Below are 14,931 nucleotides of genomic sequence, written 5' to 3'. Positions count from 1 at the left end.
TTTTTTTTTTTTTTTGCAGAGGAAATGCCACGTTCCCGCGGAAGAAAACAACACCCAAGCGCCAGCCAGTGGCAGAGCTGGGGTCTGAGTATGATTGGGCCACTCTGGTTACTATATCCCCATAACTGCCCGGGCTCACCCAGCTCAGCCAGCTAGTAAAAAGTATGTTAGTCCTTAAGAAAAAGGAGGTCGTAGCAGCTGTACCAATGGATCAGTACCACAGGTCATTTTTTTTTTTGCTTTTCGTTGTGTTTTCTACCTCTCCTTTTGCTGTTTGTTTTCTACTTAATTGTCTTCTACCTGGAAGGTCTGGCATGAATGATTTCAGATCTTTGACAATTATGGATATTTCCATCGTGATCTGTGTACAGATACATTTTGGTGAATGTTCCATTTCACATATATTTTATTTAAGTGTCCTAAAACTCCCTGAGAAGAGGTGAGCAGAAGTTAGTACTAACTTCATTGTCAGATGAGGAAATTAAGCATTAAACAGACTAAGAGCCTTTCCCTGGTTGAATATTTATTAAGAGAGAGGACAGAGATTTAAACCCTAACTTGCTTCATTAAAGTCCCTCTTAACTATTTACAGCAACCACCCCCGGGAGTCGTATAGGGTGGCTGAGAACCAGGGGCCATTTCATTTTTACTTTGCATTCTTTTTTTTTTTTTTAAGTTTAAATATTTATTCCTAGAGAGACAGAGACAGCGCGAACGAGGGAGGGGCAGAGAGAGAAGGAGAGAGAGAATCCCAAGCAGGCTCTGCACTGTCAGCACAGAGCCCGCTGCCAGGTTGGAACTCACACAACCGTGAGATCATGACCTGAACTGAAACCAAGACTCAGACACTTAACTGACTGAGCCCCCCAGGGGCCCCTTTACTTTGCATTCTTATGCACTATTTGATTGAAAGAAATAAAAAAAAGCCAAGTATGTATGGGTTTTGCAATTTTGTAGAGAACAATGAAATTGGGGCAGAGGTTAGGCAATCGCACTTCTGGGAATTTACCTCAAGGACTTAGTCCCACAGACTCAGAAAGAAACTGGCAAGGGGATATTCGTCAAGGGTGGGGATCCAGAAGCAAAGTGACAGACGTGTGAAGGGCCTGGTACACCACACTCAGACCCCAGCACCCCTTCCCATGATGCCACCTGTAAGGCTTCCTGGGAACGGACGTATTTGAGGGCAGAGTCGGGAAATATCTGGAAAGATCTTTCCACTACACTAAGTAACACTGGTTTATTTCTGGATAATGCAATCTCATGTATTGTTTATTTTTGCTTTGCCGTGTTTGAGGGGCCCCTGGGGGGCTCAGTCGGTTGGGCATTTGACTCTTGACTTCGGCAGAGGTCATGATCCCAGGGTCATTAGTTCGAGCCCCGTGTCCGGCTCTGCACTGACTGTGAGGAGCCTGTTTGGAATGTTCCCACCCTTTCTCTCTCTGCCCCTCCCTTGCTCTCTCTTTCAGAATAAATAAATAAACATTAAAAAAAAAAAAGAAAGAAAGTGCCCCTGAACCTGAAATGCAGCTGGCCCTTGTCTTCTCCGGTGGGGTGTTGGCATAGGCTAAGGCTGAGCATTTTTAATTTATGCAGCTGAAAGGAAACATGTTTATTATTTTTTTAATTTTTTTTAAATGTTTATTTATTTTTGAGATAGAGACAGAACATGAACAGGGGAGGATCAGAGAGAGAGGGAGACACAGAATCCAAAGCAGGCTCCAGGCTCTGAGCTGTCAGCACAGAGCCCGATGCGGGGCTCGAACCCACGGACCATGAGATCACGACCTGAGCTGAAGTCGGACACTTAACCAACCGAGCCACTCAAGCGCCCTGAAAGGAAACATGTTTAAACCAACCCAGTAGACATCGTCTAGAAACATAGTTAAACTGATCAAGTTGTTGGTTAAACCACATGTAATCTACATTTAAAAAATTTTTTTTAATGTTTATTTATTATTGAAAGACAGAGACAAAGTGTGAGCAGGGGAGGGGCAGAGAGAGAGGGAGACACAGAATCCGAAGCAGGCTCCAGGCTCTGAGCTGTCAGCACAAAGCCCGACGTGGGGCTGGAACCCACAGACTGTGAGATCATGACCTGAGCCAAAGTCGGACACTTAACCGACTGAGCCACCCAGGCGCCCCTGAAATCTCCATTTTTAGGTCATCAAAGCTCATGTGCTGGTTTCATATGGTTCAACATCTATTTTCTTCAAAAAAAAAAAAATTGTTTTAGAGAGAAAGAATGTGCCCTTGTGAGTGGGGGAGGGGCAGAGAGAAAGTGGAAGAGAGAATCCCAAGTTGGCTCCACACACAGAGCAGAGCCGGTCACGGGGCTCAAACCCTTGAACCGTGAGATCATGACCTGAGCTGAAGTTGGACCCTTAACTGACTGAGCCCCGCTCCCCCTGCATCTCCTCAACCATTATTTTTAATGGTTCCACCTTCATCAAAGAGTAGTTGTTAAGACCTGTCATGTAAGAGCGGGACCGAATCCCACCATTTGAACACATTTCACGAGCCACACACCCTCCCCTTCTCCCCGCCCCCCAAAGCCAGTAAATACTTGAATGATGCCAGAAAATTCTATTTCAATTAAAAGTACATACGATGAATTTTCAGCTTTCCCTTTGGTCCTTTCCGTAAACTTCCACCCCACTTTTCCCGGTTCAAATTAGGTTTAACTTTAGATTTGCTTTTTCTCTTTTCAGAAGTAATGTGCATTCGTTGTAGGAGATGTGCCAAGTGGACAAAAGCACGGGGGTCCAGAAGGGTCAGCACCTCCCGCACCGTGTTCATTGCCCTCGTCTGAAAACCTCGGATCAGCCCCGTTCGTACTTCCTGAAAACTACCTTGGCCTTGTAAAGAGTCCCTCATGGCTTTGCTAGATTATCGAAACCCGTGCTAATACTTACTCAGGTGGCTGGAAGTATGAATTAGTTCCTTAATCATCAAGCCCGGGTCTGCTGTAGAAGCGTGTGTCCGGTGGTAAAGTAAAAATAACCGGCTCTTCTAAGGAATAAAAAGTGACTTGAAACGCAGACCCGAGCACCTTGGCTGGCTCTCAGATACCGTTCTGGATGATTAACGCCTGGGACGAGGTGGCCTGGCTCTGCTCTCCAGCCACAGAACAGTCACCAGGGCCCGTGGCATCCAGGGAAACTCACAATGGAATCAGGTGGGGGGGTGGGGGGAGAGAAAGACCACAGGGCCGCCTGTGGATGCACAGGAAATCTGCTGAGCTAATTTCTGAATGTATTTCAGAGCCACACTGTGGACAAGTTAGTGCTCGTAAATGATGAAACGCTCACGCCGGAGCTTGAGCGGCGAGGCGCCTTTCTTCAAAGCTGGCCGATCCTGGGTGCCGTGGGGGCTCCCCCTGGCTCTGGTGGGTTATTGCAGTGGGGACAGTGCTGTCTTCAGATTCGCGTCTGCTCTGGTTGCAGACGAAAGCTACAGGAAGCATCTGGGAAATGAAAATACAGTTATTCCCCTTGGGTAGTCTTAGAAAAAATGTCTTATCTCAGTCCGTTGAGGCCGCTCAGAATCCCACACACGGGGTGGCTTACAAATTAGGCAGCTCTGCAGGCCGGAGGCAGATCAGGATGCGGGCTGGTCTAGTGTCTGCTGAGGTGTCCTCACTGTGCCTTCTTGGGTTGGGAGCGGCAGGGAATCTCTTGGGGTCTCCTCCCAGGTGTACTAACCCCCTTCAGGAGGGCTCTACCTCATGACCCAATCTCCTCCCAGATGCCCCCCTCCTAATCCATCATCCCCTTGGGTGCTAGGGTTTCACCGCATGCATTGGAGGGACACAGACAGACCCAGCAAGTACGCATCTTTCCTCTTAAAGATGACGCCTGCATTGCACAACGAAGCGTGGGAATCTTACCCGTGTCCTGCCAGGAATGCTGGACCGTGGGCCCCCTGGAGGGCCTGGGGGTCTTGTTGAGCACAACCCAGGGTACCTTGGGCAATGCCCACGGGAGTGGGAGCTCAGCTCTGGGCTCCACTGAGGCCCTGAAGAAAGATCCTTCTGGTCACATTGCAGGCAAGAGCTCTCTGGGTCCCATAGGGGCCCACTTGGCCTACAGAGCTGGTCTGAAGATTATTTGAGCCTGGAGATAGGTAACATACAGCGGATTCAGAAAGAAGCTTCGTCTGAGAAAGTAGCTTCACCCCCACAGGGAAGGAGACTGGCTGGCCCCAGGATGGGAAGTTGCCTTGGCAGACATGTCCACAGCGGCCACACCTCCCATCTCCCCCTAAGAATTCAATGTCTCCGCACAGCAGCCCTGTCTGCCCCCCTCACCCTATGGTTGGCACACGGACCCTGCTCTCTCACTGCTCAGGGGCAGTGAGAGAGCTCACATGTGTGTGAATAAACTTGCCCTCTTTTCTCCTGTCTGTTGTTAAGTGTCCGGGCCCCCGCCACTGGGTCTGCACCAGTAGAGGGAAGGCGTTTCCCCCAACGATACGAATCAAGAAGGGCAATCCTGGGGTTGGCAACACCCCCTCCGTGCTGCCCCCTGAAGACAGCTGTCTGCTGCCCCATGTCCGCCCACGTGTGGGTCGTGATGGTCTCTTCCCCGGAAGGTCCAAACCTCACAGGGATGCAATTCGAGAAACTTACCAGAACCATGAAACCCTGCGATTAGACCAAGCGGTGGCTTACGGGCACCAGTCGCAGCCCTGGCTTAACGTCCTGAGATGAGGGTCACCTTCTTTTTCAGCAGGCGTTATGCTCATTGTTTATTTAGTTTTTTTCAGATCTTCAGAAATTCTAGTCTTTAAGAAGGTCTGTTTTTACAAGTCTACTCTTGGCAGGATTTAGGTTTGATTCCAGAGGGGCCAATGTTCCATTCCAAGGAAAGGTAGAGAATATTGTACGTAACGGAGTTTCAGTGCACAGATAAAGACTTACGGGACACTTTTCGACTGTATGGTGCGTAGGGGTGCCTGGGTGGCTCAGGTCATGATCTCGTGGTTTGTGAGTTCGAGCCCCGCGTCGGGCTCTGTGCTGACAGCTCAGAGCCTGGAGCCTGCCTCGGGTTCTGTGTCTCCCTCTCTCTCTGCCCCTCCCCTGCTTGCACTCTGTCTGTCTGTCTCTCTCTCTCTCAAAAAAAAAAAAAAATATATATATATATATATATATATATATGAAAAAATAAAATGAAATTAAAATAAAAAGCAAACCCACATGATGAGGGGAGAGCCCTGGGGAGGCCAAGGCATACATGGTCAGGAAAGCTACAGATTGTCAAGAGAGAAGCCAGAAACAGGGTCAAAGGCCACAAATGTTTTGAGTGGCCGAAGTGACCGTGAGGTGGGTCCCCGGTGACGTGGGTGAGAGCAGTTTCGGGGCACGTGGAGGGCAGGCTTTCTGGAGGAAGTGGAACAGCTAGTGACCACGAGTCTTGTGGAGAATGAAGGAGTTTTAGCCACACAAGGGAGGAAGCCCCTTGCTCAGAAGCCTGCCCATCATGGCTCAAAATTCCAGCTGAGACTCAGTGAGGAAGAAGAAAACGAGAAACGTACAAGAGGAGAAGGGGGTAGTTCACAAGGTGGGAGTAGCCATTAAAGGCCAGAAAAAGTATTTTTTAATGTTTTTATTTATTTATTTTGAGAGAGAGGGAGGGAGAGAGCATGAGTGGGGAAGGGGCAGAGGGCGGGGGGAGAGAATCTCAAGCAGGCTGTCAGCACAGAGCCCAGCATGGGGCTCAATGTCAAGAACCAGGAGATCATGACCTGAGCCCAAACCAGAGTTGGACGTTCAACCAACTGAGCCACCCCGGCGCCCCAGGAAAAGTAGCTCTTTCGCAGAGAATTAAAAGAACAAGAAGCCGTCTGCTGGGAGACCGAAGAGGTAATCGCAGACGGGATAGCACCGTGTGGAAAAGACTTTCACGTACAGTGTCTTAGAAACATTCAGCATCCACTCAATCGGTTACTGAAAAATCGAAAGCAGTGAACTTGGAGTTCCTTGTTCTCTGGGCACAGGGAAGGTCACTGTTTCACAAGAGGAAGTCGAGCCGGGGCATCTCGCCAGGGCCAGAGACAGAGGGGAGGGGAGAGGCCGGGACCTGATTGGGACTTGACTGCCTGAGGCTCCCCACGGCAGTGCTGGCCTCTCCCCCTCCTCTCTCTGTCCTCGAAGCCCTTCAGAGTTCTCCCCACAGACGCACATCCTCCAGGATGAGGTCCCAGACTTGAGGTCAGTCAGGAGGTGAGGCACAGACAAGCTGGTCTGTTACACAGAGGAAAGGAAGGGGTCACATCTCCGCTCTCGACTTGTAGCCAAATGGCGCAATGCTGCTGGCAAGGGACAGGGCGGCCGGGCACGGGTTCTCCTGGGAACAGCAGCACCAGCCATGCCTGGCAGAGCCCGGCTGGCCTTGACCTCGGACCTCCAGGACTGCGAAGGGATAACTGTGTGTTGTTTAAGCCATCCAGAATGTGGCACTGGGCACAGCTGTCCAGGCAGACGAATACACCAGGGAACAATGTGTCAACGTGCTTGTCCCCAAGGACAAGTCTGGGGACAGAAATGTAAAGACCCGTGTTCATCTGTTCTGGGGACAGAATGTTCTGGGGACAGAAATGTAAAGACCCGTGTTCATCACAAGACAGACAAGGGTGTCTGAGAGATGCTTAAACCAGGGTCAGGACAGAACAGATGACCCACACTCTGGGGATCCGCCTATGGAATTACCCAGATTTGGATGAAGCTGAGCTAGGGATAGACAGAATGGACGCACTGGGAGATAGCACCAAGGAGGATGCCGTGGGGCTGACCCCAGACCAGTTCCGGCATTCGTGGGCAGGACCTAACTTCAGGTTTCCCCTAGAGTGTGACTCAGGGGTGGTGACAGCAGATGATGCAGAGGCCGGGCGGGCCATCGGGAAGACAGACTCATGGTACAGGGGACAGGACCTAAGGGGACCTGGGTGGCTCAGTCGTTAAGCGTCCAACTTCGGTTCGGGTCGTGATCTCAGAGTTCGTGGGTTCGAGCCTCGTGTCGGGCTCTGTGCTGACAGCTCAGAGCCTGAAGCCTGGTTCGGATTCTGTGTCTCCCTCTCTCTCTGCCCCTCCCCCCCCAAATAAATAAAACATTTTTAAAAATTAAAAAATATATGTATTAGAAATCTACCATTTTTGGAATTTTGTATTGGCTTCTTTTCCATTTCTACAAAATTCTTGAACTTTGTTTTGAAGTTTTTGGATAGTTTTTATGATAAACAGAAAACGAGCTGATGGAAGAAGGCATTGGTGTCAAATTAGATGAGATTCTATGTTGAAATCTAGGAAGAAGCAGATTGTGGAGCTACAATAGCAGCCTGTATTGCTAGTTAGATCATTGCCACTTTGGGTATTTTGTTTCACTTTCTTTAAGCTGGGAAGGGAGTTTTCAAATGTTCTCAGTCAGGTTCCCACCTCACCCCCTAACTTGTGTGCAGACGTTTATGCCGAACAAATAGTCTTTCTGTGACCGTGGTTTGCCCAGCAGCCCTAGAAGGGTCCCGAGGCATTGCGTCCCCAATCCCGAATCCGGCACTCCAGCCCTGGGGTCATCCACTGACTCCAAGGAAGGGAAGAGCAGAGACTCGGGGTGGCGGGTTCTGAAACTGAAACGGAAGACCGACTCCATAAACACCCACAGTTTCCTGACCAAGCTGGGGTGGGTTGCTGTCCCCGAGGGCCTGATTCATCATGCTGAGTGCTGTTGGTGCCGGCTGAGGGGGTGTTGGTCGAAGTGGGGGGCTCCCCCCAGGGAGGGAATAGGGATCTGACGTCTCCCATGCACCCCTGTGTACAGGATCACACGCCTCCTGGGGGGGTGGGAGGTACCATGCACATTTGGTAGGTGAGAAAAGAGTGCAGGACCACTTGGAACACTTGCCCTGATTTGCTTGGTTGAAACGTAGCCAACAAGGTTCCCAATTCCATTCTCTTGTCATCTCTCCACACTCAGCTGACACCAGGCCTTCGGCAGTAAATTGAAGGGATCACGACGGATATTGAAATGGCCAGAAACTGTGCAGGAAAGATTGGTACGTTTGGTACCTACAAATAAAAGTACACGTACGTTTGGGGCGCCGGGGTGGGGGGGGGCTCAATTGGCTGAGCGTCTGACTTCGGATCAGGTCATGATCTCATGATTAGTGAGTTCCAGCCCCGCTTGGTCTCTGTGCTGGCAGTTCGGAGCTCAGAGCCTGGAACCTGCTTCAGATTCTGTCTCTCTCTCTCTCTCTCTCTCTTTGTCCCTCCCCTACTCACTTGCACATGCTCTCCGTCATTCTCTCAGAATAAATAAATAAACATTAAAAAACTACCATCCACAAGGTTGACATGGTTGAGTTTTGTGTATGTATATATATATATATATATATATATAAACTTTTATATTTTATATTTCATAGAAATTCATTTACAGGTATTCGCTTTACATGTTTTGTGTTTATGTGTTGGAAATTCATTTACATATGATACACATAGGACTTCCAATCTTTTATTTTGAAGCATGGCAAATCTATAGTAGCACCATGATTTAAAAAAAGTGGTCACGGGTTTTTAATGGGAAATTAAGAAAAGGAAACCCACCAACGACCAGTAGATTTTTATTTATTTATTTATTTATTTTTAAATATTTATTTCTTTTGGGGAGAGTGCAGTGGGGAAGGAGCAGAGAGTGGGGGACAGAGGATCTGAAGCCGGCTGTGCGCTGACAGCCTGTCAGTGAGGGCCCAATGCGGGGCTGGAATTCACGAACTGCGAGATCACGAACTGAGCTGAAGTCAGACCCTCAACCGACCGAGCCACCCAGGTGCCCCCTGACCATGGATTAAAAAAAAAAAAAGGGGGCGCCTGGGTGGCGCAGTCGGTTAAGCGTCCGACTTCAGCCAGGTCACGATCTCGCGGTCCGTGAGTTCGAGCCCCGCGTCGGGCTCTGGGCTGATGGCTCAGAGCCTGGAGCCTTTTTCCGATTCTGTGTCTCCCTCTCTCTCTGCCCCTCCCCCGTTCATGCTCTGTCTCTCTCTGTCCCAAAATTAAATAAACGTTGAAAAAAAAATTTAAAAAAAAAAAAAAAAAAAAAAAAAGGGCGCCTGGGTGGCTCAGTCGGCTGAGCGTCCGACTTCGGCTCAGGTCACGATCTCGCGGTTTGTGAGTTCGAGCCCCGCATCGGGCTCTGTGCTGACAGCTCAGAGCCTGGAGCCTGCTTCTGCTTCTGTGTCTCCCTCTCTCTCTGCCCCTAACCCACTCGCATTCTGCCTGTCTCTCTCAAAAGTAAATAAACATTAAAAAAAAAAAAATTAAAAAAAAAAAGGTTATTTATTTATTTTGAGAGAGAGAGAGAGAGAAAGAATTTGCGTGCCATGAGTGCACACGAGCTGGGGGGACAGGCAGAGAGAGAGAGGAAGAGAGAATCCCAACGAGGGGCTTAATGTCATGAATTGTGAGATCATGACCTGAGCCCAGATCAAGAGTCAGACGCTTAACTGATTGAGACGCTCGGGCTCTCTGCCCAGCAGATTTTTCAATAACGATTTTGACCTTACTGATGATCAAAGAAGCACAAATGGAAATGAGACCTTACTTCTACCTACCATGTTGGTAAAGATTAAGCTTTGTCACTGGATATTGGGAGGGTGTTGGACAGACAGGGGAAATATTCAGCACACACGCTGCTATTCTGTGCAGAATCCCGTGCTGACATCACTACTCTCAGTGCATCTGCCCACCGAACCCCAGGGAGATCATCAGTTAGCTTTGGCAACAACTGAAGGCTCATTCGCCACCCAGGAGAAGAGAATACTGTAAATCAGTATTAACGGAAGTATACAATGAAATCATATTTTTGGCATTGAGGCATTTTGAGCAATGTCAGCTGAGTTTTTTACATGTGGGTGGCAGAAATTCCTGTCCCCCCGCCCCTTCTCCTTTTCCTAATTACAGAATTTTTATTTGGGTACATGATGACTCAGAGTAAAGACTACATTTCCCTGCCTTCCTTGCAGCTAGGTGTGGCCACGTGACTAACTCATGGCCAATGGGATATAAGCAAAAGTATCATGTGTCATCTGTTTGACACTCTGCCTGTCCTTCCTTACTCCTGCTGCTTGGAATGTGGCTGTGATGGCTGGAGCTCCAACCGGGACTTGGAGGGTGAGAGTCGACTCTGAGCTGGCTGAGCTGTGAGCTGGAAGGAGTCCTGAGGATTTTCTGGAACAGACTGCCAGGCCAGCCCCAGATGGTCTACCTCAGAACTTTTTTGTGAAAGAAATAAATGTCTGTCTCTTTTAAACTCCAGTTATTTGGGGCTTTCTGTCCCTGTCAGTGAGAACCTCATCCTGACTGACGCAATTTACATATGCTTCACCTGGCAATTCCGGCTGCAGCAGATTAGTTTACAGAAATGACTGGACAAGTGGGCAAAACTGTCTCATATCTTAGGATGCGATGGCTCAACCCACTGTGTCCACGATAATGAGGGGTAGCATCTTCAGCGGCCGCTGGTACATGTAGAGAACACTTTATATATAAATCACTTTTGTTCTGAAGGGGAACCTGGGTCCTGTGGATGTGAACCACGGAGAAAGAAATGAATATTTTATGGCTGTGAACGTTGGGGTCCTTGCGTAGATGGCGTGGTGCAGGGCAGGACCTCTGATTTAGACACGGCCTCTGCCACAAGCCTCTTGATTTCGGCTCAGGTCATGATCTCACAGTTCGTGGGGTCCAGCCCTGCATCTGGGCTCTGTGCTGGCAGTGCAGAGCCTGCTTGGGATACACTGTCTCTCTTCTCTCTCTCCCTCTCTCTCTGCCCCTCCCCCGATTTCTCTCTCTCTCTCTCTGCCCCTCCCCCGATTTCTCTCTCTCTCTCTGCCCCTCCCCCGATTTCTCTCTCTCTCAAATAAATTTAAAAAAAGGAAAAAGAAAATAAACAGGAGTGATGTTCACCTCTGAGAAATTTAACGATGAATTTTATTTTTTTAAAAATTTTTTTTCAACGTTTTTTATTTATTTTTGGGACAGAGCGAGACAGAGCATGAATGGGGGAGGGGCAGAGAGAGAGGGAGACACAGAATGGGAAACAGGCTCCAGGCTCTGAGCCATCAGCCCAGAGCCTGACACGGGGCTCGAACTCACGGACCGCGAGATCGTGACCTGGCTGAAGTCGGACGCTTAACCAACTGCGCCACCCAGGCGCCCCTAATGATGAATTTTAAAGTGCATTGGTATTATTCTACAGCAGTGGTTCGGAACTGAAGGCCATTCTGCCCCCCAGGGGACAGCGGGCGTGGTCTGAACAGATATCTTGGTTGTCACCACGGAGAGGGTGTTAGTCCTCCCATCTGGTGGTTAGAGGCGGGGCGCTGCTACCCATCACAGGACACCCCCCGTGCGTGTGGCCGTGCTGAGGTCAGGGATCCCTGCTCTAGACAGAGACGACTGTCGCCTGAGAGCTGATGAAGACGTGGGAGCACCCCGTTTTTCCGGATGCTTGTCCACGGCTCCTCTCTCTCCCCCTCCCATGCGCTCCTCCTGTCCCTCCTCCCCCCACTGTATCCCACGTGCAATCCACAGCAAATCGGGTAGATTCCACCTTCAAAACACACTCAGAGTGTAAACACTTGGAACATTCCTCAGTTATCATGCTAATCCCAACCACCGCAGTCTCTCCCAGATGCCTCTGCCTCCACCAGGGCCGCAGCCATCTCAACACAGCAGGGAAGTGACCTTGTTTCTCCTCTGCTCAGAATCCTTTGTCACCCTTTTACCTGGTACAGCGTCTAAGCCTTAGCCCTAATGATGCCCTCTAGGCCCTGGTATCCTTCTCTGCCACGCCCACCCCTAATCACAGCCCTGACGTCTAGCTCACCTCCTCTCTCCTCTTCTGGCTGCTCTGACCTCTGTGGTCCATCAAGCCCGCCAGGTGGGTTTCTGCCCCAGGGCCTTTGTACTCCCTGCTGTCTACCTGAATCCTTCCTCCTTTCTACAGATGAATGCACCTTCAACTCTTTACCTCCTAATGCTTACAGAAACTCCATCTCGAAGACATCCGGTTTAAAATGGAACTCCCTGCGTTTACCGTCAGGCCTTGTTCTCTAGGTACCTTCCCCGTTTATTTTTTCTCCGTCTAATATTTAATCACTGTCTAAGACTGTATATATTTTGCTTGTTTATTTTGTTGGTTGCCTTTCTCATTGCTTGATTCCTAGGTCGGGGTTTAGAGCTCAGTGCTACAATTCCTACCCACTGAGAGAATAAATGATAGGTAGGGTTTGTTGTTTTGTTTTGTTTTGCTTTTTTTTTTTTTAATTTTCAGTTTATTCATTTTGAGAGAGAGAGAGAGAGAGAGAGAGAAAGGCAGGCAGGGAGGGGCAGAGAGAGACGGAATCCCAAGCAGGCTCTGCACCGTCAGCACGGAGCCTGATGCGGGGCTCGAACTCATGAACTGCGAGACCATAACCTGAGTCGAAATCAAGAGTCGGATGCTTACCCGACTGAGCCACTCAAGCGCCCCATGTTTTGCTTTGCTTTTTAAAAAGAAGAAAGTACTTTAAAAGGTAAAATTGTGGCACGGCAAGGTACCTAGAAACACTCCCAAGTTACTTTGCAAAATCCAACGAAAGCAGCCATATTTTCTCATTTCTTTTATTTTCACTGTAGACAGTCCCAGAATTGCTAAGTTTACATCTCTTTTAAAAGGAAACTGCAAAAAAAAACAAAAAAAAAAAAACAAAAAAAACCCAAAAAGAGGTTAGAGTGGGAGAGAGCCAAAGCATAAGAGACTCTTAAAAACTGAGAACAAACTGAGGGTTGATGGGGGGTGGGAGGGAGGGGAGGGTGGGAGATGGGTATTGAGGAGGGCACCTTTTGGGATGAGCACTGGGTGTTGTATGGAAACCAATTTGACAAAAAATTTCATATATTGAAAAAAATAAAAGGAAACTGCATATTTTTCTTGGCCTGGGGAACGTTTCATCTAGCAATTGGAAAAAGGATTAGCCTGTTAGGCCAGTGGTTTAAATCCAGGCAGAGTAAACATCACTTGGCAGGTGAGTAGCTCCTTAAACAGACTCTTAACCCAACGTCTCCCTCCTTCCTCAATACGGCCTCCTGTGACCGTGACTAGGGTGATTGACGGTCTTCTGGAATTTTTTAGGAGTGGTTGAAATTTGACATGGAGACATTCTCTCATTTGAATGTAGTTTTTCAAAGTGCCGGAGAATTAAACATTTTTAACACTCGCTGAGTGGATTCTACATGCCAGGCACTGGCTGGGTGCTGGGATGGTCCGTCCCCTGCGAACCTGCTCTGAGAGCAGCTGTCTTCCGCAGTGGAGACAACATTCAGTTAATGAAATGTATCCAAATACACAATAATTGAGCACGGACCGTGTCTCGGTTCTAGGCACTTGGGACGCACACAGAACAAAACTCAAGGACCCTCATGGGCTCACAGCACCGTTTAGTGAGTGAGAGGGTAAGCTGAGACAAGCAAGGATGGCTGGGGAGGATACTAAGTTAGTTTAAAACCTGCTCCCTGTCTCTACGGAATTTGACAATTACTATAGGAGGTAAGAATGAAAATACAATGGTCTGCTTAGGAAGTGCAGAGGCTTGGAAGGGCTGGGAGGGGGGTGGATGATGTGGTTTCAAGTGTTGGGGGTTGGAGCCAACAACCTACAGAGTTCTCAAGATGTCTTCAGTGCAAAAAGGTGGTCTTATTAAAGCATGGGCAGAACAGGGTGCACTGGGGTTGTGACAGGTGACTGATTACAGACCTTCAGGTTGGGAGGGGGTTGGGGACAGCGTAAGTCTCTAAGATATTTTGGAAGCCAGGTTTCCAGGCTCCTGAGGGGGCTCACAATTGGTAAGGTTGCTTTTTTTCTTGTAAATCATTAAGACGGTTGCAAACTGACGGAGACTCCGGTCCTGCACAACTGTGATCTCCGTCAGGTAACTATTTGTTTCTTTTTAGCAAAACACTGACCTTCAGACACTTGGGCGTTCCCGGAGGAATGTTAGACCCTGCCTGCCTCATTGTTAGCGGGCTGCAGGTTATAAGGAGATTTAATTTTATTTTCTTTCTTTTGCCTTTGTTCTCATCAGTGGACATTCAGAGAAAGGACTGTGACAGGAGTCACCGAGGGGGGCCTGGAGGAGGGGACCTGCTCACACGGATGAGGGGCTGGGGGGGGCCGACAGGTGAGGCAAACCCAGTAAGTGAGGGTGGGGGGCAGCACACCTGGGCATGGTGTGTTTTCAGGACACAGCTTCCCGTCTCCCCAGGATGGTGAACTCCTCCGTCCTTTCCTGACTCGAAGCTTTCTTGAGCAACTATTGTGTGCCAGCTAGGCTTTGATGTGGAGCACAAAAGCAGGGGACAGGACAGGTGGGCAGAAAGAGCTGCACTGGGGTGGTGAGGAGTGACCGATTCTAGAAGATTTTCTACTCTATGGAGGGGAGGGTGGAGTCCAGCTCCCAGGAAGTTGAATCCACGGGTTTGTGGAAGTTCGGCTGTTGATAAGATTGCTTTTTTCTTGTAAATGAAACCGACGTTGACTCAAGTCCTGCCTGCCTGCGACCTCTGTCAGTAAACCACTAGTCGTCCTCTCTGGCAAAGCATTAACATTAAGGCAGTTGGGCGTTCCCGGAGGAGTGCTATTCTGCCTGACTCAAGTTATGTGTCACTCAGGTTATAAGGAAATTGAATTTTACCTGCATTTCTTTTTGCCTTTGTCCCCCACATCAGGAAGCAAGGCAGGTCTCTGAACAGGAGAGGCAGGAGTTAGGAAAGGTCCCGCTCCCCAGACTCAGGGGGAGGGCGGTGCGGTCACACCTCTGCACACCTGCACCCGAGCACCTGCTGGGCCAGGTCCTGTTCCCCCTTTACGGCGACCTGCGGCACACACAGTGCCCTCAGCA

General features: G+C 49.1%; 1 long non-coding RNA gene across 1 annotated transcript; it reads left to right on the top strand.

The window, feature by feature from the left end:
• Nucleotides 1-3,041, top strand: LOC122481471. The gene is made up of 2 exons (XR_006296906.1): nt 1-223; nt 2,712-3,041. It is a non-coding gene; the product is annotated as an uncharacterized LOC122481471 (long non-coding RNA).
• Nucleotides 3,042-14,931: the final 11,890 nt, after the last annotated feature.

Source organism: Prionailurus bengalensis, chromosome A1, assembly GCF_016509475.1.
Source record: "Prionailurus bengalensis isolate Pbe53 chromosome A1, Fcat_Pben_1.1_paternal_pri, whole genome shotgun sequence".
Taxonomy (NCBI): domain Eukaryota; kingdom Metazoa; phylum Chordata; class Mammalia; order Carnivora; family Felidae; genus Prionailurus; species Prionailurus bengalensis.
The sequence above is the reverse complement of the archived record's forward strand: the minus strand, read 5'-3'. Positions and strand labels throughout refer to the sequence as shown.